This window comes from Tinamus guttatus, unplaced genomic scaffold, assembly GCF_059628265.1.
Source record: "Tinamus guttatus ecotype Peru unplaced genomic scaffold, ASM5962826v1 Tinamus_guttatus_pri_ptg000004l, whole genome shotgun sequence".
In the NCBI taxonomy this organism is placed as follows: domain Eukaryota; kingdom Metazoa; phylum Chordata; class Aves; order Tinamiformes; family Tinamidae; genus Tinamus; species Tinamus guttatus.
Genome location: NW_028288538.1, coordinates 14,559,576 through 14,587,111, shown reverse-complemented (window position 1 = coordinate 14,587,111; position 27,536 = coordinate 14,559,576). Strand labels below are relative to the sequence as shown.

Sequence of the window (27,536 nt, the reverse complement as noted above, 5' to 3'; positions counted from 1 at the left end):
CCAGACTCCTTCACCAGCAGGAAGGCCGGCTAGGCCTCTTCTAAGCCAAGAGAGAACAATGTTGCCAGTTGACAGGGGTTAAACCGTTACTTCTTGCGTTACTGCCACAGATACTACATTTGAACTTATTTCCCCATACTTCTCAAAAGCTGCTCATTAAAAGGGGCAGTCTAATTACGGAGGAGGACATATATCCCTACGCACATGGCTGTCGTGGCGCCGGGTGCCATCCCGGCGTTCTCAGCACGGCGGTACACGCGCTGGTGCTCGGCAGGCCTGCGCTGCTGGACGACTGGGCTTGATACATTCTAAACCTTCTCCTGTCAGCAACTTAAATACTCTGTTTCAGTAACTGAGCATCTCTTCATCTTCTTAAGAACATATGCCAAGATCATCAAAAAAACAAAGCAAACCTAGTCCCTGAACAATCACAGCAAACATCCACAGACATCTTATTCGAAATAAACACGGCGAGGTTTCCCTGCGCGCCCTTCCCATGTGGGCTAGTTTTTCTTTTCACTCCACTTCCATGACTGCACGCGGGCCCCGAGCGCATTAACAAGCCTTAATGGCCCTGACAAACTAGTTACAAAGATAATTAGCTGTTTCTTGTTGAAGGCCCTGAGTGTGGAAGCAGCAGCCGCGGTGGATGGAGCGTGGCAGGGAGGAGGAGGAGGACAGGCAGGGGCGCGGGGGCCACACGGAGGCCCATGCCGCAATGGGCAGCCGTCGAGCACCGTGAAATCCTCGTGGCTGCACGTGCAGCTCAGCGCAGCGGTGCCGAGCAGGGCCAAGGCGCCGGCGCGTCCCCGCAAGCCCCAGCCTGCGCCGGCCGAGCCGGAGCAGCGAGGAGGAGAGCAGCGCGGGCAGCAGCTCGCGGCGCCACAGCGCGCGGAGATCGTATCAGAGCCACGTTGAACTCTGTGGCGCTGGCTGAACAGGGAGCAGGTGAGCCCTGCTAGCTGAACGGAACTTCAAAATGAACATTTCAATAAGCACCACTTAATTTAAAAATTGGCATTTTGTTTTGAAGAGGTCAGACGACACTGCGTAATTGGGAGCCACCTCCATGACGCGCTGCTCATGCTGCTGCAGCAGTCCCTAAGCTGGCTGCGCTGCACGCACACAGATAAACTCCTCCTGACTTGTTCTTAAAACATTCTTTTCTGCCTTCCTGCCCACGTAATACTGGCAAGACAAGTGCAGAGCTTACAAGTCCTCTCCACCCCTCCATCCAAAATCCACCATGGGTCAATAGCGACGATGGGAACCTCCCAAGCAGCCGCTGCAGCAGAGGAAGCTGCTGCTCACAACACGCCTCACCAGTGCTCCGAGGCGTCGAGAGACAGCATGAGATACAATATTCCATCACGTCAGCATCTCCTCCGTTCTTAAAAAGATATTTCTTGGTTTTGGAACTGCAATGAATTCAGACAGCACCACTATTAAAATGCTCTGTGAGTAATAGGGGAGCAGAGGTGCTTTGAAGAGCATGTGGAGGAGCTGGGAGTCATTCGCTTGCACCGTGAGCGCGGCCCTGGGACAAGTCACAAGTCATCCCGCTGCGCTGCTGAGGGGAGACCCCGGAGGGCAGCGGGGCCGAGGTGGCCACAGCAGCCTCCTGCTCCGGCCCTCGCGTGTGTAGAAATGACTCTCTTGCTGCACTGCGTTGCAAGAGAAACAGATGCACCATTACGTAACATTAATGCAATTCTATTGCAGCCTCTGCCTCGGACGGGCGAAAGCAGCTGCGGAGATTCAGGCACTTCAAAGGCAAAAGCCAAGGGGGCGGCTGAACACCTATCCTGCAAAAAAGTAGAGTGTAACAGACGGCACATTCCCTCACTCCATCAAAAAGCTATGCATATTACATTTTGAACGATTTGCAGCATGAAAACAAATTGTTGGACTGCCAGCTGAGATTTCAACTCCTTCTGAGACACTAATTACCCTTGAAGAGTTCCTGCAAACACAGGGATCTGGTCCTGCCGCAGAGCAAAGTGTGGAAGGGGCAAGACAAATATTGTAGTAACCTCGGCGAGCAACCTGCGCCCTGCTGCGGGAACTGCCCTCGGCCCTCCCTGCTCCCCAGGGAAGGCAGCGCTGACTATGGAAACATATTTAACAGTCAGATGCCCCAGAAACTGACCATTTTTTTTCTATTTTTAACATTTATTTTAATATTTTAAACAAGTGCTTTATTTAATTTGTGATACCATCTTTCCATTTCCATTCTTTGCTATGTGGAAGAAGCATTTAATAGACATACTTTGATGTAAGCACAGATTCACAGACAGATTATTTTCTTCTGAACAAACTTGTTTCAGTAACTGCAAGTGTAAGGCAAACATGGCTGGCACAGTCCTGCCTGCGGTAACAGCTGTGATTAAATCATACCTGCTGCTATTGTCAGGGATGTTTATGAAGCTCCACCTTGCAATGAAAGGGCAAACAGCCCTGACTACACCCATATTTTAGCAGCAGCAGCAGGATACAGATGTTAAATCCTGGCCTGTACTGGCCCCACATTCCCTTCAGCTGTGTCAGTGGCCTGCAAGCTGCTCCGTTTTCATTTCTCTGTTCCAGTTTTTCAGGTTCCTGACTATGGAGAGCACTTCTGAGCCTTTGCATTTTTGCTGTTGCAAGTATCTGAAGGAAAAAACAAGTGCAAATACATCACCATTCCCTTTTCCAGGCTTTATTTTCTGAGAAGGGAGCACGGGCTGCTCAGGGACAGCCCTGCGGGCGCGCTCGGTGCGTGAGGCGTGAGGCGACGCCGCGACGCGGGGCAGGACGTGTCGGGGCTCGGCCCTGGCTCCCGCAGGGACGCCCGGTGCCCTGGGGTGACCGCTCCATCCCTCCGCACACCAGAGAGGGAATACGTGATCAAAATCATAGCTTTACTAAGCTTTCTATGTGCTTCAGAAATTAAATGGTGTCACATAAATATGTAATACTGCTGTAAAACAGCAGTTTAAAAGGGCAGAGTTAGGCTAACTACTGCTAATCATTCTTAAAACCTCAGGCAACTTGCACAAACAATTGTTAGTATTTTCATTTTTTCCACTCTTGCTTGTACTAAGGTTCTTGTTATTTCCAAATTCCCTTCGTAAGACTACAGGAAAAAAAAAATTATAACTTGCAGCTTACTGTTCAAGTGGGAGAATTTGACAAATCATTCCTACATAGACGAGTATCTCTTTGTTCTGTAGTATAGTTTTTGCATATATAGCACACACTGCCTGGGCCTTTTGGAAGCTACATCACAGCACAAAGTATGAACTGATTTTGTAATTTATTCATTTAATGACCTCGATTTCTCCTTCAGCATTACAGTTGTGCAATCTCCATCCTTGGACGTTTTCAAGACAAGATCAGCAAAAGCCCCGAGCAACCTGCGCTGGCCTCGCGGCTGACCCGGCTCTGAGCAGGAGGCCAGAGCCCTGCTGAGCTCCCTTCCAACTCGTGTTATTGTGTAACCTAAGCCTGCTCTTCCAAAAATTCCTCTTCCTAGTGAAAATCAGAATTTCTCAGGGTTTCCACCTCTCTATTGGCATGTTTTCCTAAGAGAACATTATTTTATGTTCTGCACTGTTTTCAACCTCACTAATCAGCTTTCCAAAATATTTTCCATCTCCAGTGGAGCTCACTTTTTCAAACTGCTCCAATAATAGCAGTGAATTTCATTGCGTTCTTTTTTTCCTTTTACTGTCTTTTAGGACGCATTAGCGCCATTGGAAAATTGTGTGCTTTAGAACTTTTTCCTTATTCCTTTGCCCAAGGGATCCTATAAGGGATCCAAAAAGCAGAGCAGCTCTGCACTCACCTGTGTGAAAATTTCTCCTGTCTTTAAAAGATAATTAACATTAAAAAAAGTAATTTACATACAAAGCAATAAAACAACTGCTGGAGTCAGGAACGGAGAAAAAAAAAAAGCCAGAAGGTGAACAACTAAGACATATTCTTCTTTACTTTCAACCTATCTATATTTAGATTTTCAACTAATTGCTGCCAATATCTTCTAAGCATTATGCAGTATCCAAGCATAAACACTTCTAGTGCTTTTGCTTTTATGGATTTAAGATCTGTAGTGCTAGCACAAAATATCTTATTTTTCCTTGCAAATACAAGCTGGTATAAATGGCTCTAGTGAGTAATTTTCCTTAAGGGCCACTACATAAGTCTGGCATATTTTCTGACTATCCACATTACTGAAGGTTGCTTACAGCTCTAAGCGAAACAGCGCGAGCGCTGCCATCCTCATGATCAAGCCACCAAGGAGACAACTGTTCCAAGAGCTGCCGAAAAAAGAAGCCTCTGTTTGCACAGACCCTTGCACACTCCTCGTTTCTTGCCAGAGCCACACGCACGGCGCGGGGGGGCACGGCAGCGACAGGCCACACGAGCAGTGAGTCAACGCTGCGTCACTACCCGTGGTCAAACCGCTTCTGTCTCCTTTGCTGCGGCCGCTCAGCAATGGGGCCTTTCAAAAGAGGCTGCACTGCCCCACGCCGGTATCTGGGCCCTATGGAAGGCAATAAATCCTCGTGTCAAATGCAGTCACGGGTACAGCTACCTGTTCATCCTCCCACCCAGGAGAGCCGGCAGCCTTTTGCAGCTCTGCCAAGCCCAGGGGTGAAGCTTAGAAAGCCAATTCACTGTTAGGATAAGGGCTACAAAGAGCCTGTCCTAGCTCAGATATGGAATGACCACAGCGCACCGTAGAAGGCACCGAAGGGCTGCTGAAAGGAGGGCTGCAAGGGGAAACAGTTCCTCTGGGGCTTGGCACGTATCCAGGCCTACTGACTGCTCCGCAAACCGAACCCACAGAGGAGACTGAATTCAGTGAAATAATAAAGTGATGCACAGTTTACAGCAAAAATATGGCAGAGCGCAGCTTTACAGAAAGAAAAGAAAAAGGAAAAAACAACCAAAATGCAAGTGTAAACAGCCTCTGGGGCAGCCCACCCGGCGCTGCGAGCAGTGGGCAGCAGAGGGATTGACTTGCAGATCGGCATTCCAGCCCTGTGCAGCGCCCGCAGCCCAACGCCCCTGACAAGGATCTTTTGTTCCTAAAAGACACCCGGGGCTCTCTGCCACAGCCCCCACGATTTCTGAGCCCTGGACAAAATCTTAGCAGCCAGAGACAGTTTTCCTGACGTGTTTAATGGCAGCTCCTGCTGCATTTCGCTTGGTACCGAGCGGGGTTTACCGGGCTGTGTTTGTGCGGTGGACGGCTCTGCGCTGAACCTCAGCAAGGCAGCGGCACGAGACGCCTGTTTCATAAGCGTGTATTTCAGCCTGTTCTCAGATGTTTGTGAAATGGTGGTGTCCTTAAAAAGAACAACCCCATCACATAAGGACTAAAGGAAAACTCTAATTTAACTAAAGAGCCCTACAGCTACCTCAGTTCAGACTTGTTCCCAAGATAAAATTGCTGGGAGCCAACTACTGCCGCTTCCTTCTTTGCATTCTGCTCTGTTGCTGGCAAGGCTGAATCTTTTTTTTTTCTTTTTTTTTGGCTGACATGCCACTTATAATATGCTGTGAAACGCAGACAAAATGCAAAGAGAAATCACAAGCTCTCTTGATAGACATTTGACATCAGTTTCCTGGGCCTGGAAACACTTTTGTGACGCTTTGAACTCAGGTAACACAGGAAAGATAATATGGCAGGTTAGCATTTTTGTGGCTTCGTTACGCAGACATGTCAGCTGTCAGATGAGCAGCTACCTTACATTAAACAGCACATCCCAGCATCTTTACACTCGGGCTGCTGTAGTCAGTGGCTTTTGATGAATAGTTTGGAGTTATAATATTCTTGGCTACGCTACTGACTTTGCCTCAGCCAAGTCACTTAATTTGCTCAGTCTTGTCATCTGTAAAGTCAAAATAAAATAAATACACAGCTTTGTAAATGACCTCAAGATCTCGTGATGGATATGCTATATAAATGCTAATTACCACAGTACACATTTCTTTGCTGCATTCACAACTCTGTATCCCCAAACAGACTTTGAAACATGTCTTGCTAATACTCCATTGACATCTTTTGCTTTGTGGCTTCCATTTTCAACACAGATGTCCTCATCTGCTCACTCTCCTTTTCCACCGGTTCCCTGCGCTCTTCCCCGCTCCCCAGACAGCGACTGCCATTTCCTTGGACGGCTTCGGCAGCCGGGACTCGCTCTCTAGCTGCCCTGAACCTACTGGATCGCTCCCTAATTTTAAGCAAGGTCTATTAGCCTCTTTGTTCCTCTGATCTAAAGATTAACACTTTGACTGCATTTACCTTTTCCACGGTACCAAACTCACATGCCAGAATGCATTTTGCAGGATACCAGCTTGTACCCATGCCAAACCCAGCCTTTCTCTCACCAGCTCTGTCCCTTCCTTGTCTCACTAAGAAACTTCCTGCACTTACTTTGTTTGAGTTTGTTTCTCTTTCTTTCTGTTTCTGTAAATAATTTTGAGCCACAACAAAAATGTTATCTAAGGATGCAGGTACACTTTCAAAATGTCACAGAAACATATTTTTGGCAATAATCCCAGAGCAAAACAAAGATATTTTAGGAAGGCTTCAATAGAAAAAACCCAGCTATTCTAACCAGGGTCCCTGTGCCTGTTCACAGGAGCCAACTCTGTCACGGTGACCAGCAGCTTGCCGACTTGACGGGATAGCGGCAAAAGACGGTCCCCGTGTGCTCTCCTGCCCGTACCCCCGGCCGTACCCCGGCCTGCAGCGCCCTTGCGAGGAGCCTCCCTTCGGGTGGCAAGATCCCCTTCCCGCTGTGGTAACACTGGCAGTTTTCTGAAAGGAAAAAATGACCAGGATACTGCTCAGCATATTTTTACCTGTCTGCTAAAGGAACTAAGAGCTGGAAGCAAAGGCTGCAGGCAGCAGCTGGCTACTCCCGCCATGTAATAGTAATGAGAGTGTAACAGGAGTCGGGTGGAAACTGTGGGGCAGCCGTGGCCCATCAGAGTTTCCGATTGTCCTTCCATGTCAACTGCCGCCTCGCCGGGTGACCCCAAAGAACCAACACGAAGCATCTCTGCATTTCCTTGGGCAGGAGCTGCGCTTCATTTCTCATAGAAGGTGCAGCGCAGGGGAAGGAGACACAGGGCCATGCTGGTGGCACCTGAGCTTGGCTGTCAGCAAGGGCTGGTGCCGCCGCAGAGCTAACAGAGCCACGAGGGGCTGTCAGGCACAGCACAGGGCACAGGGACCCCCCGGCCTCCCACAAGTCCCTGGGATGCTCCACATCATGGCTGCAGGGGGAAGATGAGTGGAAACCAGAACCTCACTCAAGCTACGCAAAAATTAGGATCACTAGCCTCAGCAGCACCTCGGTAAAGCCATGGATTTCTTCAGTGGGGCAACTGCAAGAGGCAAAAAGGGCTGTAAAACCTGCACTTGGAGATGCAAAAAAGCAGTTCTGCGTCAAAAAAAAAAAAAAAAAAAAAGGCAGCAAGTCAGATGGGTGCGGAAGCGCAGGCACACGGAAAGCGCAGCAGGGACAGGACGCAACGGGCGCTACGCGGCCGCGCCAGCTCCTCACACCGCTCCGCACCGCCGCTGCTCCCAGGGGTGCTGCCCAGAGCACCCGCGTCTCCGCGCTCATCGTGACTACGCTCTTGTTTTCCTAAAAATAGTACTAATATTGTTCTACATCTGAACAGTTCCTGTGAGATATCAGATCAGGTAGCGTACAGGTAATTTCTGACGCATACTGCAGACACTACCGGATCCATCCTCAGCCTGCATCTCTCTGCAGCCCTCTCCTTGGAGAAACACAAAGCAGGAGTCAAATAGTGCAGCTCTGCAGACTGATTTCGCTGCCATGTGGGCTGAAAGGATGCTACATATGGTATTACAGTGTTTCCAGATTTCCACTCTGCAGATGGTCATGGTATTTTCCAGATGACTCCTACTGTAATACCAGAACCACATAAGTCATTTATAAGTAACTGATATGTCACAGCACCTTATAGCATTCTAGTGTTCAAAGCCGAACAGGCAAAGCAGAAGAAACATTAGCATTTTTCCTTGCTAGTTTTATATACAAAGCACAGATCCATTCACAAAAAGTAGAAAAGTAGAACAAATGCTGACATGTCAGCTAGCGTATAAAAGTGCCAGAAGTTCCATTAAATAGGATCACCTAAAATATGACAGAATTATAAAGGAGATGCCTGAGGAAAGTAACTCAAAAAGTTGTTTGCATTGTGAACACGACACTGAAAATACTGTTACCATTGATCTGAATTCACTTGTATAATTGGCAATTACTTTGTTACCGGAGAAAGAAGAAGTCTAATTGCTGAGAATGACCATGACCCTTTTGTCTGTGTTTTCCATTCCTGTTCTCCTTCACTGGGCTAAATACTTACATGCTTTATTCTTGTATTTTCTTGTAATTATTACAAAATATAATGAAGTAACTTTCAACTCAAAAAATTAGCAGAGACATGGAATATTCAAATACATGAGTAATAACACACCCAAGAAAAGTTATGTGGTTTTGCATGCTAAGAAAATACAGGAAGAAAAATGATATCCTTCTACTTTATAGCCTCTAATTATTCAATGTTTTATGTAGAATTCTTGGAAATGACAAAAAATAATCAAAATAGAAAAGCTACCAATGGTACCACAATCAAGCTCTTACAGCATATGAATATCTGTTTTCTTTAAATTTTATGTTTGCTTCTAAACAAATTCCATCCCAATGCAAACTTCGACATTTAATTTCTTCGTTAGCCTCCTGGCCGCTGCTGCCCGCTGCCCCTGCGCAGCAGCGATATGGATCTCCGCACAGCCATTAACGCCTTCTCCACAGAGATGACAGGAGAAGGGCTTTAGCCTGCACGTGAAACACTCCCATACTAGAATTGGAAGCTGAGTCAGTGCCTGGCACCATTAAGACACTAAATTACAACCAAATTACAGTTTAAATCCAAATGGGCAGCATGTTCCCTTTAATGAGCCTGACGCAGCCCCGCTCTCGGCGCGGGACCGTGGGCTGGCCTGGGACGCTCACGCCGATGTGCCCAGCGGGTCGCAGGTGGCCATGGAGACAACTGTGGAGCAGGACACTGTTCCCAGCGAGACAGGGACCACGAGGGCTCCATCCAACGGCTGCCAGGTCTTTGCTCCAACACTGCTCTCTTTTCAGCAAGCGCCTATCCAAGTACCCACATTTTTTTTAATAAACATACAAGAAATCCTCTCCAGCTGAACACAGATCACTAGAACGTGATAGTTTTCTGTCATGTACCTGAGGGATAAGCCCAAGAGAGCTGCTCTTCTGGTAAGCTGGTGATGGGACGTTGCTTTCAGAGCCCTCGGCACACGCAAACAGATCCACAGCTATAGCAGAGGTTTAATGTCAACACGTCCGTGTTGGAGGGATGTGCACTTAAATGGCCTTTTCTGCTTCTAAAGTTTAGTTCTCAGCATCATCTAGAGAAGGATCAGCACAGCTTAAACTAACTAGACTGCAAAGGGCCTAACCAGCATGTCGTGGCTGGGAGTCAGCAGAGCACAGCCCCAAGCACAACCCCACGCTGGGGCTGTTCCTCCTCTTCCTCCTCCTCCTCCTCCTCCTCCTCCTCCTGCGCTGCAGCCTCCTGCCGGGGGTGGCTCTGCTGGTTTGGTGTCAACAGGCCGGGCTGGGAATCCCTAGGGAACTAGTCAAGCTAGTTCTGAGGTTGCAGCCGCCACCAGAACACCCTGAAGTAACCAGTTCAGTCAGCTATAGCAACTGGATTATGCTCTTGAAGATTACAACAGATTTTCACTTTTTAAAAATTATTATTATATTTTTTAATCTGCTCATCAATGAGCATATTCAGAATGATTCAAGACACATAAATTAAATGCAGATGCAGGAGCTCAGGTAGGTGGGCACACCTCTTTCTAAAGAAAAATTGACATCAGTTTAAATTTTCCTTATGATGGAGACAGGTTTGTAAAGCAACATGAAGAAGAGGAAAACATTCCATTTTGATTATGTGGACTCCCACACACTAGGTCATGAAGTATTTGTGTGGGAACTTATTTACGAAACTGGAACTAGTGTCATTACACTGCACTGAGGAAGAAAAAATAATAAATTAACATGCTGTAAGTCAAATGTCACAGCAGAATTTAATATGCTGGAATTCTTGGACGGTTCTCCTTTGCTTTCAGCTTAAACAGTGTACATAGCTTTTTATAGAAAGGAATTTTAATTATTATTAATTTCTGGCAATCCTCATAGTCCACTGGCATTTTCTAACTGACAGAGCTTAAAACCTGAAGAGAAACAGAAGGTGGTAGAAAATGCAAAAATGCCTAAATCAAGTACCCAGCATCTATTTATCCAGGACTTATTGAGAGAGTCATGTGTGACCGAGAGTTCAAGACAGAAATATTATTCCCCCTTTCTCCCCAAATATGCCATTATTGATCACCCGACTCCTCATACCAGCAAAAGTAGGTCAAACAGAAGTGAGGGAAGCAACTAGACCATATAAAGGACACAGTGTTGTAGATGGTTTCAGGAAAGATTAGCAAAATGTTTTGCCTAGAGAAGAGAGAAACCCTAGGACGTTGCTTACTCTACCAAATTACAGTACCAGTGCCCATGGCACTTAAATGCAGACTGGTTTTAGCAGCCTTACAGGAAAGCAAAGGCAGTGCTTCTCTCCCAAGTAAACCCAGGGCAATAAAATGTTCCTCTGCATGTTCTGGAAAATTTTCCTGAAGATCTGTTCAGTGGGAGATCAACAGTATGCCCTGTCCTCCCTCTCCTTTAAAACAAAAGGAAAACAAGTTATTTAGAGCTTCCTGTTACATTTGTTATTGCTGATGGGAAGTTCAGTATAAAGAGAAAGCAATTTCCTGCTAGATGGCAAATCCGGAGCTGGAAGGAGCCCCACTCTCCCCGGTTGGGGCAGCCTGCGAGCTGGGGCGATGCTCGATGGGCTCCCAGAAGGGCATCTACCTACAGAGCAGCCCTCTCCCCTTTGCCGAGGACTTGCTGAGCCTCTCCAGGTTCCCCTTTTATGCCCCTCACAATTCCCCCAAGAGGGAAAACAATTACGTGAGGCAAATGTCTGAAGCTTCATAGCACCTATTCTTCATAGCGCCTATTTGTACCTTACCTATTCCTTTAGGATTTGTTATATAATAAATGAGTAAAGAAGCATTACATAATTTATAAAACTATGGTGTTTGTGGATTTCCATTTTATCAGTTCTTTTTAAAAGTGAAACAGTGATTTTTTCATGTGAGCTTCCTCAATTATTGACATTCATAAACACTCAACAGTCAAAAGCTATCAGATATCAGAGCTGTCCTTGTTAATCCTCTCCCTGGGGAGATGTCTCAAGGTTCTGTAGGCTGCTGTATGAGGCTCCCCTCCAGCACACTAAATTTATCCAGAGGTCTGTTGATGACAAAATTCATACTGGATTATTTCTTTTCTTCTGTGGCTATTGGGAGACACTAGAACTGCTTCCTTCCAAAGAGATCACTTGGCAGTTATATTCAAATAAGCATTCATGGCAACAAGATTTTTCTGGGCCTTTCCCTACTTTCCCAAGTTCTGTAAGATCTAAGCTTGAAAGTAAGTTACACAACAGAGATTTTGGCCAACTGACTGGGTTATATGGTTAGGGAGACATCAGTCTTCTTCCTCTTTATCTCCTCCTTTTACTCTCCTATGCCATCATCACATTGCTTAAAATCTCCCTTGAAAGGGCTGTGAACCTGTCTCATGCATGCAGAGCAACACCTCATTTATTGCAGGACAGTAAAATTGTCTCTTACATGCTCTTCACCCTAGAAACAACCGTGAAACCCAAGACAGTAACATACACTCTGATATGAATCATTTTGCCCTTCTTCAACCTCACTATGCCATGGGCATAACGAAGTCCATGTCTATTTAAAGTTATTAAATTTCAATAATTACAAAAACTTGCCCCAGTATTCTCAGCTGTAAAATTTCTATTTGTCATCTGCCACTTCTAGACAGATAGACTCACAGCCAGGAGAGACTGCAGATAGACTTGCCAACAACGAGATACAGCAATAACGCAGAAATGTATTGTTTCCATTCTCCCTGTCCTAAAGAATGGATAATCCTTCCTCTTTGCAGGCACTGCAGGACCCGAAGGGCCACACACTCATCCTGGGCCTTGGGGCACTGTGCAGTAGAGGAGAGAACCAGGTGACTCTCAGTAACATGATGGCAGAAACGCACAAGCGGGGCACCAGCTTCAAAGAGCTCCTGGAGGCAGCGAGGCAGGAGGAGTTGGACACCGGGGAGCTGCCGCTGCGCGAGGTGCCTTGCGGGAGCCTGTCGGTCGGGCAGGCCGGGCCCTGCGGTGCCAGCGAGGTGGAGGTGGAGGTGCGGGACGGGCCTGAGGCCCTGCGCCAGCCCTGCCTGCGCCATCACCGCAGGCCTCGGGCCCATGTTGGCCCTGCCCGCACCATCACCACAGGCCTCAGGCCTGCGCCGGCCCTGCCCACGCCATCACCACAGGCCTCGAGCCCACGCCGGCCCTGCCCGCACCATCACCACAGACCTTGGGCCCATGTTGGTCCTGCCCGCACCATCACTGCAGGCCTCGGGCCCATGTTGGCCCTGCCCACGCCATCACCACAGGCCTCAAGCCCACGCCGGCCCTGCCCGCACCATCACCACAGGCCTCGGGCCCATGTTGGTCCTGCCCGCACCATCACTGCAGGCCTCGGGCCCACGCCGGCCCTGCCCGCACCATCACCGCAGGCCTCGGGCCCGCGCCGGCCCTGCCCGCACCATCACCACAGGCCTCGGGCCCATGTTGGTCCTGCCCGCACCATCACTGCAGGCCTCGGGCCCATGTTGGCCCTGCCCGCACCATCACCACAGGCCTCGGGCCCATGTTGGCCCTGCCCACGCCATCACCACAGGCCTCAAGCCCACGCCGGCCCTGCCCGCACCATCACCACAGGCCTCGGGCCCATGTTGGTCCTGCCCGCACCATCACTGCAGGCCTCGGGCCCACGCCGGCCCTGCCCACGCCATCACCACAGGCCTCGGGCCCATGTTGGTCCTGCCCGCACCATCACCGCAGGCCTCGGGCCCGCGCCGGCCCTGCCCGCACCATCACCGCAGGCCTCGGGCCCATGTTGGTCCTGCCCGCACCATCACTGCAGGCCTCGGGCCCCGCGCTGCTCACAGCTCCCTGCGAGACGGGCAATTCGAGCGGCTGCAGAGTGCACATAATCTCCCGGCAATCCCTGCAGGGTACCGTGCCAAACACGCAAGAAGGGGCAGAAGGGAAAGGAAAATGAAAGAAGTATTTAAGAGGCCTGATTAAAGAAAAAAAAAAAAGTCTGTCAGGTTGCATTTTTGATTATATTTCAGTTTTAATTCCTTGTTGGCAGTAGCTAGTCTCATTTCATTGTCTTTAATTTCTCCTCAGATCTATCTGCAAGTTTAATATAGTTCTTTGTGCATGCTCAGGACTTGTTCACTTAATTGAATGAAACTAGAAGCCACAATTACGCCAAAAGGTTTTATTAATATATTAAAGAATAATCAGAAATCTCTTCCCAGCCTTACCTCAATTAGATTGCACAAAGATTTGGCTGATGTTTTATTTAAGCACAGACATAATGCATGACCCAGTGCCGTTCTGAAAATTAACCAGACATGAGAAATTCTACCAAAGACAGATCTCTCCACTCAAGAATTTAAAGGAATAAATAAAGGCAGTTAAAACCTGTGACCTCAGTACAGTACAAGGTACCCCGGGCAACGCACCGTGTGCTGAGCCTAGGTCACAGGGAGGAGCATTTGGATAACTCAACACTCCTTGCAACCTCTGATCCTGGGCCAGTATTACACTTTGGCTCATTCTGCAGTTGAGCAAAACACCTAGGAAATTCTCCTGCGTTAGGAGTCCCTCCTAACCGATGGGCTCTCTTGAAGGAGTGCTGCAAGTGTGATCCCTGCAATAGTTTCGAGCCTGGTGCAATACTTGCAACACTGCTGCTGAGCAATCTTTCTTGAGCCTTCTAAACACAGACTTCCCCCCAACTCAGCTGCTCACTAATTACAGGCTCCATGTTGTCTGGGGTTGGCTCCTAAGACTCCTGCATGGTGTTCCTCCTGCCAGCTTTGACTTTCCTCTCCACATTTTTTTCCCTTGAATCTGCACATTCCTCATCATCTCCCAGCTCCTTCCCATCCCTCCTCAGACACAACAGCCACCTCCTTTTGTGCAGTGCCCCACTCCAAGCTTCTCTCTCCGGCCCCCCGACCGAGGTTTGCGCTCAGCCTGCCCCGTCCCCTTGGCTCTCCCCGTGCCCCCAGGGCACAGCAATGAGCGCTGGTGTCCAAACGCCTCGTGCCTGGACCAGGCCTGTGCCGGAGGCGCCCAGGCTGCTCTGGACACGCACGGGACAGTGCAGGCCCCGCAGACTCAACCGCTGCTCTCCGAAGGGCAAGAGCACTCCAAAGGGCACTAGAGCCAATTCCATGATTCCAAAGGGAAAAACAGGTGTCCTTGGCTCCAGCTCAACTTTCCATCCACAGCCAAGTTCAAAAAGAGCTGCAGAGCCCTGTTCACACACAGAGCAGCTAAGAACCCCTAACACAGCTGTGCCAGGCTGCAGAAAGGCAGCTGAGCTGCATGTGGATGTTATTTACAAACAGGCTGCTCTCCATCACGCTTTACGGGTAGGTCACAGCATCTAGAAATCATCCCTGTTATGGGCTCGAAATTAAGCGTTGCACCAGGCACCTGCTCCGGGCAGAATTTCCTTTCCCCCTCACACATACGCATCCACTTGCTCCTCAGAGAGGACTTTGCTTGAATATTTGCTGTCATTTCTAACGCAGTTTGCAGCTACAGTGACCGACCCTTCATTATACCAGCCTTCAGAGACAATTGGCTGCTCTGGATATACCCCTTGCGTTTGTACGAGCCTGGCAACAACCTACATTTGAAAACAGTAAAAGTTTCCCCTTCTGCTGAAGTACTTCCAACCTGTCCTTTGCCTGCCAAAATATAACCTCTGATTGCAGACTCCATATGACTTGCCCCTCAACTATAGATCCTGTCAACTTGCATTATCCATGGTAACAGTAATATTTAAGAAATATCCTCTAGCAAAAAGCTTACACAGCTTTTTTAGCCTGAGCAGAATAAATGCCAGATATCAACAGCACCAAAACTGTATCTTAATTTTAATAAACAACTCAGAGCGGATTTGGAGGTTTATAATTTGTAAAACCTACTGATAATTTTGAACACATCTGTAGTGTCCCTTTGCATTCATTTAACACTAAAAAATTTAGTTGTGTCTAGTGGCTGCAAGTTATAGGAAGAAAATCAATGGAAAGAAAATAAGGGTAAATAGTAGTGAAGGATAACCACAGTTATTCTTTTTCCAATTTCATCCTAAAAGACCTTTCTGACTGCCACTGTCAAATGTTAGTTCACGAAGGTAAACCTGGCCACAATCTTTACAACTTAAATTAGAAAGTTCTTCTCGTTTTTCAGTGACAGAAAGACCAGAACTGCAATCTGGAGGGAGACTAGGAATACAGTGGGCTCGCTGATTATCACACCAAATTGATCTTTCCTGATGAAACTCCAGCAGAAGTGTGACAAACCGGGGCTCCCGAGAGGCTGCCGCGGAGCAGTGGCACGGTGCCCGCGCCGCTTCCTCGCGCCGCTCCTCTGCGACGCGCTTTGCTGGTGATGCTGCCAAACGGGGTTGGCAATGCTCGTTATATTAATCATCATCCTTGTTCAAAATAAGAAAGTGTTGATCATTTTAGCATGGGTTCCTAGGAAAACAAAGCTGTTTTATCATCTCGCCTCCCTGTTCCCAGTGGCGGCAAACGCTGAGAGCGAGAGGGCTGTGCACAGAGTGATTCAGAGGACACGTTACCAGGAGAGCTGCTGCAGCAGGAAGCGTGAGGCAGTCGGGACACAAGGTCAGAAAATCTGGGATCATTATTTCTGGTGGAGAAGCCTTTTTTCAGATGTTATATTTTGGAGAGTACTTTGAGAGAATTCTTTTTCAGCTTTTTTTTTTTTTGAAAAATGAGCCAAATTGAAGCAAAAACCCAAGCACGTACACACTAGTGCAAACAACACATAAGACAGAAGTGTTCTCCTACCCAGGAACTCTACTGCAGGGACTTAAAAAAAAAAAAAGATTCACTTGTTTCTGCTGAAAAGCATGTAAACCTATGCTAAGAAATAACAAAAGAGATGTAGAATGAGAAGTGACATTTTAACTAGTATCATGGAAAAAAGAGACTTTATTTGTCTACATGTAATGGGGAACAAACTTTGTACTGTGTGTGTCAGATGACAGACAAAATATTGCTCCTTGTCAGAAGCCTGACATTAGCATCCTTAAATCAAAAGCATTCCTTTGCTGGAAGTAGAACACAGTCTCAAAATACTAAAGCCAGAAATATTTTCCCTCTCACTGTACACTGGGCCAGGCAGCAAGAGCCATACACTTACAAGCATCATTTACAGACATTTCTATGTTGTTGCAGGCCCTGAAGATACATTCATACACTTGCCTCAAAAAAAAGCAAAAATAAATTTTTGTCTGAAACTCTGCTAATGGCAACACACAGCTATCTAAAAATACCCCAAAAAGTACTCTTTTGAAAAGCAATAAATAGTATGTAAAAACAAGTGAATTTAGGATCTCTATTTAATGAAATAACAGAGCAATAGAACACTAGGTGTTGACTCAAGGCTCCATGTTTAAAAGATCACTAGGAAAACAAGAAACTGAAGACAGATCCTTGCAAAAAATCATGCGTTTTTTTAGATAGAACTGAAGAGGGAAATATTCTTTAGCTAATTTGTCATTATCACTGGCAATCAGTGCAAACACCAGCGTTGTTGAACTGTGAGGATTTATGGAATCCATAGCAGGGATTTTGATAACTTTCCTGGAGAGCTTGGCAGGCCTGCAGTGTGAGCAAAATCTTCGTGCCAAATAATCCCCGTGGGCCCGTCCCTGCTGCTCCTGCAGCGGCAGCAGCGCCGCCCTAGGCCCCAGCAGGAGGGCGGGAAGACGTCAGCAAGAAGCTACGGCTCTAACTCCCCACCTGGAGACGATGCCACTGATGGCAATGAACTTACCAGCACCAATTCCATTGACAGCTCGGCCTTAACCCGAGATGTCTACAGCAGCCAAGTAAATGACACTTGGGCACTTAAGGAATCAATTTGCTAATGGGACTTTTTTTTTTTTTATTCCCATCAGAAAGTTTCCATGAATGTAACTTCGTTTCTGTGCCGATATGGATGCGCAATTCCTAGAGCTAGAGTAAGGCACTCCCACACAGGGAGTCGGGGACAGATCGGATCCATGAACCTGTGCTGCAATTCCACCCCAGGCCCTCTCCCACAGCAAACCCCTCTGCGGGGAATGCCAGGACAGACATTTTTGTTGGATATTTTGACGTGCAAAAGTCTCACCATGGAAGCAGAATCTGGGTTTGCAATAGTTAAATTCACTCTCCTTATGGTTTACACACAAAGTGAAGAGTTATTTTTGATTGTGCTAAAAGATTTCAAGCTAACTAAGTTATGCATTTTATAGGACTCCTACTCATCTCCAGAGCGCCACGTGCATCTTTCTTTATAAATCCTTTCTTGGCAGATCGTCCTCTCTGGCTAAGAGGGCACACTGTGTCCAAAACAAAACTCTCTTTGTATGACACATAATAAACTAACTTCTGAATTTGTACGAAAACTATGGAGTTGGTGGTTTACAGTTTAAATGACAGATTCTCATAGCATTATATAATTACTGCACAAAGTGAAACATTCACTCTGAATAGAAAGTGCAGAAACATTAACTCAGTCAACACGCACGTGCTCGCGGGAAGCCCCAGGACATGCTCTGTGCAAGAACATGACACTCTGTTCAGCTCCCGACTCCAGCCCTTGGCATTAGTTGAATAAGGAAAGGTGAGAGCTTTCCTAATAAGCAAACTGGGGATTCCCCACTGATGGAGATACTCTGAGCTGGTGAAAGCCTGGCCTCTCTGGCTTCATGCCACCAACGCGGCAAGAGCAAATATCGAAAGCGGCAGCCAGTGGATGCAATATGTGCGCCAGATCAGCCACACATGACGCTTCTGCACTTACACTGGACGTACTGCTGCATGCAGAAGGGCCCAGCCTGTACTTTTTACCCTTTTTTTTTCCCCTTCCCCCCCCCCCTTTTTTTTTTTTTTACAGATTAAAAGATTTTATTTCAGACAGTTCTTAGGACACGGCTTTAGCTCCTCTATAGCTACCTCCTTTTGTTTGTATGTATTTCTTTCTGTCCCAGTGACAGAAAGGAGGTAACATTTTTCAGGAGGATGCCACAGGAAAGGAGCAGTGGCCTCTTTATATCAAACACGCTGGTGTTAGGCCCTTCCTCAGCACTTCTTAATAACAGATCAACAGATTTCAACACACACACACCCCAGGAGGAAACCACTCTCCTTCCAAGGCTTCTGTTCATGGGAAAGGTCTGATTTGAAAGACACACAATTGATTTTTACATGTAATTATGCTGAAATCACATCTCTGACTCTTGCTATTAATTCCTACATACAATAAATGTTTGGAGGACCTGGATGCCACACTGCAGGAACGAACATTTTACGATACTCTCCTGTTCAGATTTTAAGTTACTGTTTTGCCTTAAACTAAGTCTATCTGATGTCAAGCTGTACCTATTATTTTAGCATCTTCAATTTCTTTTCGATATCCTTAGGCTAAATAAATTTTTAATATCGGTATTGAAGGAAGTCAGCATTACTTTTTGCCTTGAACCTCAGAAACTTCCGTGAGAGGGGCAACCTGCTCAGACGATTGCAAGACTGGCCTCAGAGATGTGCTCGAGGGATTATACTGAATGACAGTTTTATGGGCATGATTATATAAGCTTCCAAAACAAGCACTGCCTGCAAAAAATCTACATTTTCGTAAGGACCAACGGGGTCAGTTCTCCTCTCTGATTCCACATTATTTTCCCTCTCGTGTTTAACTGCTAGTAGGAGAACATTCCTACAATAAATATTAATTAGCAAATGCTGTTGATTTCATTGTCCTCACTAATAATTTATCTCTATATAACACTTTGCATGTTCTAAGCACTTAAAAAATATTAGTTATCACATTAAATTACAGTGATGTATTCTTGAATGTATTCTTGAAAATACATCTCTCAACATAAAATCAACGACAAAAATCTCTACTGGGATTTAAAAGAAGATTAAATGGAAGCTGCTGCAACATACTGAGATAGCAGTTCCTTACATGTTAGAAATGTTCTTTCACTCTTGGCCTGTGAGATTCCAAACTTCAGAGTTTAACAAAAGGAAATGTGTGAGACTTGCAGTCACACTGCATAAAATAATCCTACCCAAGGTGGAACTTTCTCTTTAGTAATCAGGCACATTTTCTTAATGCCAGAAAGCAGGACTGAATTCTCACTGATTATCAGCATTTCTCATGAATATGCTAACAATAGCTACACACATTTCTCTGTACTTACAGATGCCTCCTCAGGTGTCACCTGGGCAGGTTTCAGAGGAAAGTCACGCAGGCCACATACAGCCTGCGACGCTATTCTTTCCTTCCAGCAACCTGCCAGTCCAATGCCGAAGAACACAAGAATTTATAAAAAAGTTGCATAAAGTTACAGTTTCTTAAATTTTCTTGTGTTATTACAAAGAAACCTGCCTAGTGTAAGTGACTGACTAATATTTCTCCATAAGAGGATGGGTGAGATGTGGCTGTAACACGAAGTCAGAATACAGGAAGGCAATCTATGTGACGACTGCTTACCTGAATTGGGAAGGTTAAGTATTTAGACGGCATCTAGCCTGCTCAGTGTGGGTTGCTGCTAGAACAAGCAGGAAACTACACCAGGATCCCCAGATAAAGAATATTTTGTACGTACCCAAAAGACTATTAACTTGGAAGATCCTACTGTCTGTCTCACTTTGCCTGCTGGGAATCATAAACAAAAAATGAAGTGTAAAAGCCCTTCAGTCAGGAAAGAAGAGGGAAGAGCTGATGTGCAGGGGCTGCCGGGCAGAGCTGGGGCAGGAGGGCTCAGCAGAGGCACGTGCAGAAGCTGGACCTCGCTTCCCTTTGCAGACTGACATCCAGACCCTTCCTCGGGCTCCCCCTCATGCAAGTCCTCTTGGCACACACAGGTAAAGGGCTGCATATAGCTCCAAACACACCACATATTTCACATTATCTCCCTATTCTTTTAACAAAGAAGGCCATCACTACACAAACAAACCAACCCACGTGTAACACTTGAACCAATATGGTTCTTTTTTATATATGGATAAGTCTAATACACAATAAGAAGCAAGCTTCTCCCAAACATCTTACCATCTAAATATAGAAGGAAAAACAAAAAAAAAGCAAAATCAGAGATATGAAATCATTTGCACAAACAAAATCAGGAATAGAAGGTTGCCTTTTTTTACTGTAAGTGCATTTGTCCAGGCTTTACTACCTCACATTCAAATCATCTTTTCTTTTTTTAAAGAATGACACCATGTAGTAAAGACAGAGATAATTTTCAACAAAGCTATTTCATCTCAAACAGGGCCACTGCCTGGCTTGAAGCTATGGTACCGAATGATCTTTAAATGTAGAATGAGATGCATGGCCTAACTAGAAATAGAAGCAGAATAAATCTAATGCAAGTGTGAAATATTCATCAGGGAAATCTGGAAAAGCTATCATAGCAGTTTCTTTAAATGGCTTTGTGAATTTTATCCTTAAAGATCAATTAAATGAATTACTTAATTCATTTATACTTAACCAGTATAAAAATAGCCAATAGAGAAATCAGAAACCCTCTGTTTTTTTTTTTTATCATTTTACAAAGTTCTTTCGGTATTACTTACTAAATTTTACAATGTCTTTGGCTTTCTTTTTCATTATCACTAACATCAGCAGATGAACCATACTGCCAGGAGCAGGAAGAAACTTGAAAGTGTGTCAGAAGATGCTAGCAATGCTCCATGCGGCGCATCCCAAGTTCCTGAACTCAGTGCATTACCTGTGGCAAGGTACGAGGCAGCAGCAACCACAAAGGCAACTGTGCTGATGCTCTGCTGGGTGGGAATTGATTTGGAGAGTCCCGAAATCCTGAGCTCTGCAGTTGGATTTGGCTGACAAAACAAAGCGGCACTTTTCCCTGGAGTAAGCAGGAAAAGAGTAAGGATGCAGCTGAAACTGGAGAGGCAGTTTAGAGAATACCACCCATTCTGTTAACACTAAAAGGCTGGTGCCAGTTAATACAGTTGTTAATGTATTTGAGACCTACAAGTCCTAATCTTTGCTATGATATTGTGGCAATCTCCACAGCACAGAAAGAAGCTGTATGATTTCTGAAGCATGGGATAATTGATTGACTTTGCTAACAGGAAAATATCCACTCTTTCTGCAGAGTCTGGGCATTTTTTTCCAGTTTAAATAGCAAGAGGGAACATGCTTAAAATATATGGGAACTATAACGCTAAAATAGATGAAGTCTCTGGTGAACTCATCGTAGTCAGAGAGTCAGTTTAGGGGCATTCCCTGTAATTTGATCTTTCCTTTCTCATAGATAAACAAGCCTAATTATTTCTCTGCTCCAGGATAAATTCCTCAATTTGATGATGGTACTTAATTTAAAGCTACTGTTTCATCTTAATAGTCCTTTGGTATGGAGAAACTTCAAATTTGTCAGTATCTGTATTCTCAGTAAGACAAAGGCTTCCTCAGATATTAAGAGCAGCAACCACTGATTCTCTTGTCATATTTCCAAAGCCGAACCAGAGGTGACTAGTGTAAATTCGATACTCCCAGTGAAATAACTTCTTTCATCTACGCTATGATCTGGCCTGCTCTGCTATTACAAGTTTCTTAAGACAGTCTGTGTAAGCGAGAGCTCTTCTTAAATGAATTCTGAGCTGACACCATTTGTTTTTCTATTTATTGAAGTTTCCCCCGATAATTAAAAGTGCTATATATAAAGCACTTTCTAAAATTGTTTTTAAAAAGTTGTTTTATTTTTCCTAAGTTTATTTTTTCTACTTATACATACCTGCACAGCAAGAAAATATTTGGAGATGCATGACAACCAGAGACTACAATTGTTATTAAATAAATAGTTAAAACAATACTTTTTTCCCCCATGATCTTTATATCCTTCTGCCAGCAGAACACCTACCTAATTTACCTACCAGCCTGATCTCTTTAAAGACCTCAGTGAACTCTCCTCACTGGTTAGCCCAAAACCTGAGCCCGCCTTGCTTGCGGGTTAGCACATCAGCACTGCTGCACTTCCTCTGCTCTTGAGAAGCTTCCTGCAGTAATACTCCGCCTCAACTCCCTTTGCCTGCCAAAAAGTGGCCGGCATCAGGCGGAAGGTGCGTTGAGAGGGCTCCTCTGCCTCCACCACGCAGCCCTGCCGCTCGCCTGCGCTGCCCGCTCGCATCGGCACTGGTACCGCGGGGTCGCGCGCCGGAAAGTGACGTTTTTGTTGGTTTTTGTTCTGTATCTGTGCACGTAGAGAATTAAAGTGCAGCCACTTTCAGTGTCTGTTGTATTACTAAGTATCTTACTGTAAATATACCATTACACTTGCTGAAAATCACTTTAACTGCATGGGTTACCAATACAACTGTTTTTTACTACAGTCTGCAGGAAAAGATTTTCTCTTCCTTGTGCTGAGGAAGTCTAGTATCTTCCAGAGTAGGAAGAGCTCCTCTCCTTAGCCTTGACCTTGGCTGCCCAGGCAGCTCACTGCAAGGCTCGTTCAGCTACGTGTGCACGTTCAGGACATCCTTTCCTGGGTGCACAGCAGTGAGCTCAGCAAAACAGAGCGAGCAGCCCCGCTGCAAACACGCACAAGTCAGGTTTCACAGGCTGACGCATCAGGCAGGTGAAAAATAATTTCTTGAGCACTCTCACTCAGAAAGGACTATTTACAGGCCATAACAACTAAAAAGGATAAAACGGTTAAACAGATAAAATGTAACAGTTTTATCGCAACCTAACCAACGCTAAATGAGGTATACACTCTCCATTTTTAAATGTCATAGACTAGAGAATATTGTCTGCACATTTAAAAACTGTCCCCTTGTCACTCTGCATGAACTTGTCAGCCCCTACATAGGTAACTGAGGAAATACCTTAAAACTTGATTTTAAACTAAATTACAAAATCTGTGTGATTTATAAAACGATTCACTCATTTCTTTTTACACAAATAATGAAGAATTTGAAGACCTTATGCAAAAGACACCTAAAATAATAGTTGTTGAAAACACAGTGAGCCTACACAGTGCTTGCCTGTCTTTTCTGTTTATAGTTAGGTATAAAAGAGCCATATGCACATTATGGAAAATCAACAGTGTTGACAAATCCCTCGTTGTGCGTACCAGAAGAATAGCTCTTCGTCTGGTCTGGTATTTAAAGTCTGACTCCTTTTGACACCCCCCAAACCCCACTCACATTCTGCTGCTAATGCTCCACACAATGGCGCTAATACCGGATGATTACAACATGCTTCAAGAGCATAATTCTCTAAAGGGAATGAATATCCTATAAGTTAAATGATGACACTAGGCTATATGAAATCCTAATTAGCTCAGCGGAAAAGAAGAAAGACTTTAGAGATATGAAACTGTCAGAGCAGGCAGTTCATAAAGGGGCACAATTTCCTCCTGGCTTCTTTAAATTGCATTTCCCAAAGAGCTTCCCGGCCCAGCGCCCGCAGTCACCCCGGTGAGCCCTCCTCGGAGCAGGGAAGCGGCTCCAGGCCTCCTCCTTCCTGCCGCTCGGCCCTCCCAGGGTAAACCACAGCCAGGGCTGGGACACCGCACTTAAATGCTCATTTCAAGAAAGACCAACACTATCTTCTCCACAGTGAAGTTAGGTGGCTCTTCAGAAGACATTAATACCTGGTTATTCAGACAAAAGGGCTCTCTAACATGTACTTCTTAGCCCCGCAGAAGTTACCTGGGAAATATACCACAGGGCTAGGAAAAAATAAAACTCTTCCTCCACAAAAAATCTGTCAGAAAAGGTAATTTACAGCTTTGTTGCGACAGAGGATGTTCACGTTACAGAGGACTGTACCACAGACTTAAAGGAAACGTTGCACACACAGGGAGTCAATCCCCTCTCCTGGACCTGCTGATGTTTGGGAGCTAAAGCCTGTGTGATCTGCACTGCCCCTGCCCTAACCCACACAGGCAAGCATCTAAAATCACTGCAGCTGCACAGCGAAGGACGGACTCACTTTTTGCATATTTTTGGCTCCTGTAATGAAGCAGGAGAAATTTTTCAAAGCAACTTTGCACTTCTGTGGCAATTGTTCTCCTCGAGACCGCCTGCAACAAACGAGAGGAAGTCCAAGCAAAAGACAGGGCCCGATCGGCTCCCTGGCCACCACCGAGTCTGCTGCTGCTTTGTTTAATCGCAATTCCAAGAGACGGAAGCGGGTGTAGCAGGAAAAGCAAATAACAAGAAGCTGAATGATAAAGTTCTTTTTAATTTAGACTTGCAGTTTGACTATACCACCATGGAAAATGCTGCTGCGCTGCCCATTAATTTTGATGCAAATTTTCCCAGCATATAGTTTGGAAAATTACTATTTCTAGAACACAAATCAGAGATACAGTAGCCTTGCAATTTTGTGTTGTCGAGAATTCTTTTTCCATCTGTCCGAGAGGATAATTTTGAGCACAGTCACACCCTAAAGCGCGGAGGAGAGGAGAGCAGAGCAGAGCAAGGGCAGAGGGCAGGGGAGGGGAATCACCTACCACCGACATTACGGGTCTTTCTGTCCAGCAAAACTGCAAAACTGCAAAATGATTAACAGGAAATTCACAGCGAAGCAGCAGTTGTACACTTAAAAAGTCATTAAGATGTTTCTAAAATCAAACTATAAAAAACTCTCCCTCCCTCCACATTCTTATCACTTGAGATACCATGTATCAAGCAATTCAAACCATCTGCATTTAAGGTAAATGAGGCTGATTTGAGTAATCCCAGACCATTCTTAAAATTGGATAAACTTCTCATTGGGCCTCAGTCAGACTCTGTGCTGGGGTAAATCAAAAACAACTCCACTGATGCCAGTGGAATTAAAGCGGTGTAAAAGCCTCATGAGATCTTCTTTCATGGCTATGTTCCCATGCCATGAGTCAATACCCCGCCAAGCCTGCGCACTAACCATCACCGATGACTTTGCGTGCTCATCATTTAGCTCCCACAGAGAGAACCCTCGAGCCGGCTCCGGGTCCGACGCAGCCGTTCGACTCGTGCCGCTTGCTCCGGAGGCTGGAGCCCGGGGAACAGCAGCGCGCGGGGCGCTCAGCGGAAGGGCAGCAGCTGCACACAGAATGACCCATGTGCAGGTGGCTTCCACAAACACCACTGGCAAAATAAAAAATGCAACACCGTTTTCAAACGGTGATGCTGTGCTCGGCCTCTACAAAATACCGCATAAAAGTCTCTGGAAAGAAAACGTATTTTCTCAATATGAAATAGCTGGCACAGCCTCATCAGCTTGACTGAATTTTGAGGAGCTAGATAAATGAAACAGACCCGTTTCCCTAAGTAAGAATGATGGTGTCTGAAATTTAGCCCTAACTAAAGTTACTGATGGATTTGTATCTGTGCCATTAGCATCATAGGCTGTCTGCTTTTTGTTAGTGCAGTTTAATTCTAAATTTTTTTCCAGTAATTGTTGAAACAAATTTCAGTTGTAATCGTACGAAAACCAAGCTATGATTAGCACACGTTTCTGTAATATTCATCTTCCTTCTTTACTTGCTTTAATAACTTAATGTATAAAGCAAGTTAAATTTAATTTGACCGGTCTCTACAAACTTTGGAAAATACTGTGTAGCGGAGAGAAACAGGGCAAGAAGGCCCTGAAAGAGAACTGCTTAAAAAGAGAGATTGTTGCTGCCATAGCGAAAAATGTAGAAAAAGCAACACAGGATAACAGTGAGTTCACACACTCCCAAAGCTGCTGATCAGTGAAGCTGTCAAACCCTGCTTTTGTTCATGTAAACAGAGGAAGACTGTTCCTATAACAAACTTGCCCCAACGTGCCCTGCAGGGATTCATGTTGCAATTCTTTATCAATTCCTGTCAGGCATTATTCTGCCAGCTTGTAATCCTATAGTCGGAGAAGTCTGCGCGCAGAAATGCTCAGGAAAGAAAGTAGAGCCACTCACCTTTCTTCATGCCACACATGCCAAACCCCTGAGAGAGCATTTTGCAAATAGGTAAATGATAATATAACGGAATCTGATTTTATTTGGATGCCTGCAAAAATATGCAACAGGTTGAATGTTGGGACTTGCTGACGGTGGTTTGAAGCTCTGGACACCTGCTTCTCAATAACTGAGGAGAACTGAACTATTACCCAAAGAATGTGGGAGCACTCTCAGGCCATGGGGAGGAAGCCCAGGGTCCAGGAACAGAGGGGCTTAGGATGTGGAGGTCACTTAAACTCCTCAGTTTCCCAAGAAGAGTTTTTGTTCTTTAGGTACTAAGGATCAACTCTTATAGCGGATACAATTATATCCTAAAAATGCTCATCTATTCTCTCATGAATTCAGTTACTTGGAAAGTAAACATTCCTGCTTTCACATGCACATGTGCAGCCACGCAGCTTTGCATTTCTAAACACGGCCCGGGCCTGTCTGCTATTAGAAACAGCACCAGTCTGAGAGAGAGAGGATGAAAGAGAACTTGGGAAGTCAGCTGAAGTTCAGTGAAAATTCTCTGCACCAGTACCCTTACAGCAATAGCAGGTTATTTTTATATTAAGTTCTTTGAAGGAATTAGAGTGAAAAGTATGTGTTTCCTGTTCATACATTCAGCACACTTCAAGACAGGATTTCTTCCTACTCTAAGGTCATTCAAGTACAGCACCTACACAGAAAGGGAACAAAGACATTTGCTATACATTATATTACTTTGAAATTCCAGATACACTTTAAAAATCTTCTGAATATAAGTCATCACTAGGATGCTCTCTAACATTACAAGCCAGCTGCAAGGAGAAGTGAGGAACAGGAGTAAAAGGACAATATATCAAGTTTGGATGTCCTAATCCAACTTGTATCAGAAATTCCTAAAGACAATTTGCAAGGACAGCACTTAATTATGTATTTCAATATATTATACACATACATTTATTTTGACAGAGGCAATGACAAGAATTCCTAGCACTAACATGTTTTGAAGGTCTCTTGACCTATTGCATCATGAACTGCAATGCACTAATAGTGGTAAAGAGTAACTATTTTTTAGTGAGAACATCCGAATATTGGAAACAAATTTGAGGCTACACAAGTTCCAAGCTGTAATTCTGTAGATTTGCCTTACGTGTGTAAGAACATTAATCAGTTATGGTGTCTGACAAGTCTATTTCGTCCTAAACGAGATGCCATCATGTCATAAACTTTTGTTTCT

General features: G+C 45.4%; 1 protein-coding gene across 8 annotated transcripts in view; it reads right to left on the bottom strand.

The window, feature by feature from the left end:
- TJP1 (tight junction protein 1) overlaps nt 1–27,536 on the bottom strand; it is a 183,871-nt gene that overhangs the window by 81,068 nt on the left and 75,267 nt on the right. The gene's annotated exons all lie outside the window — the stretch shown is intronic.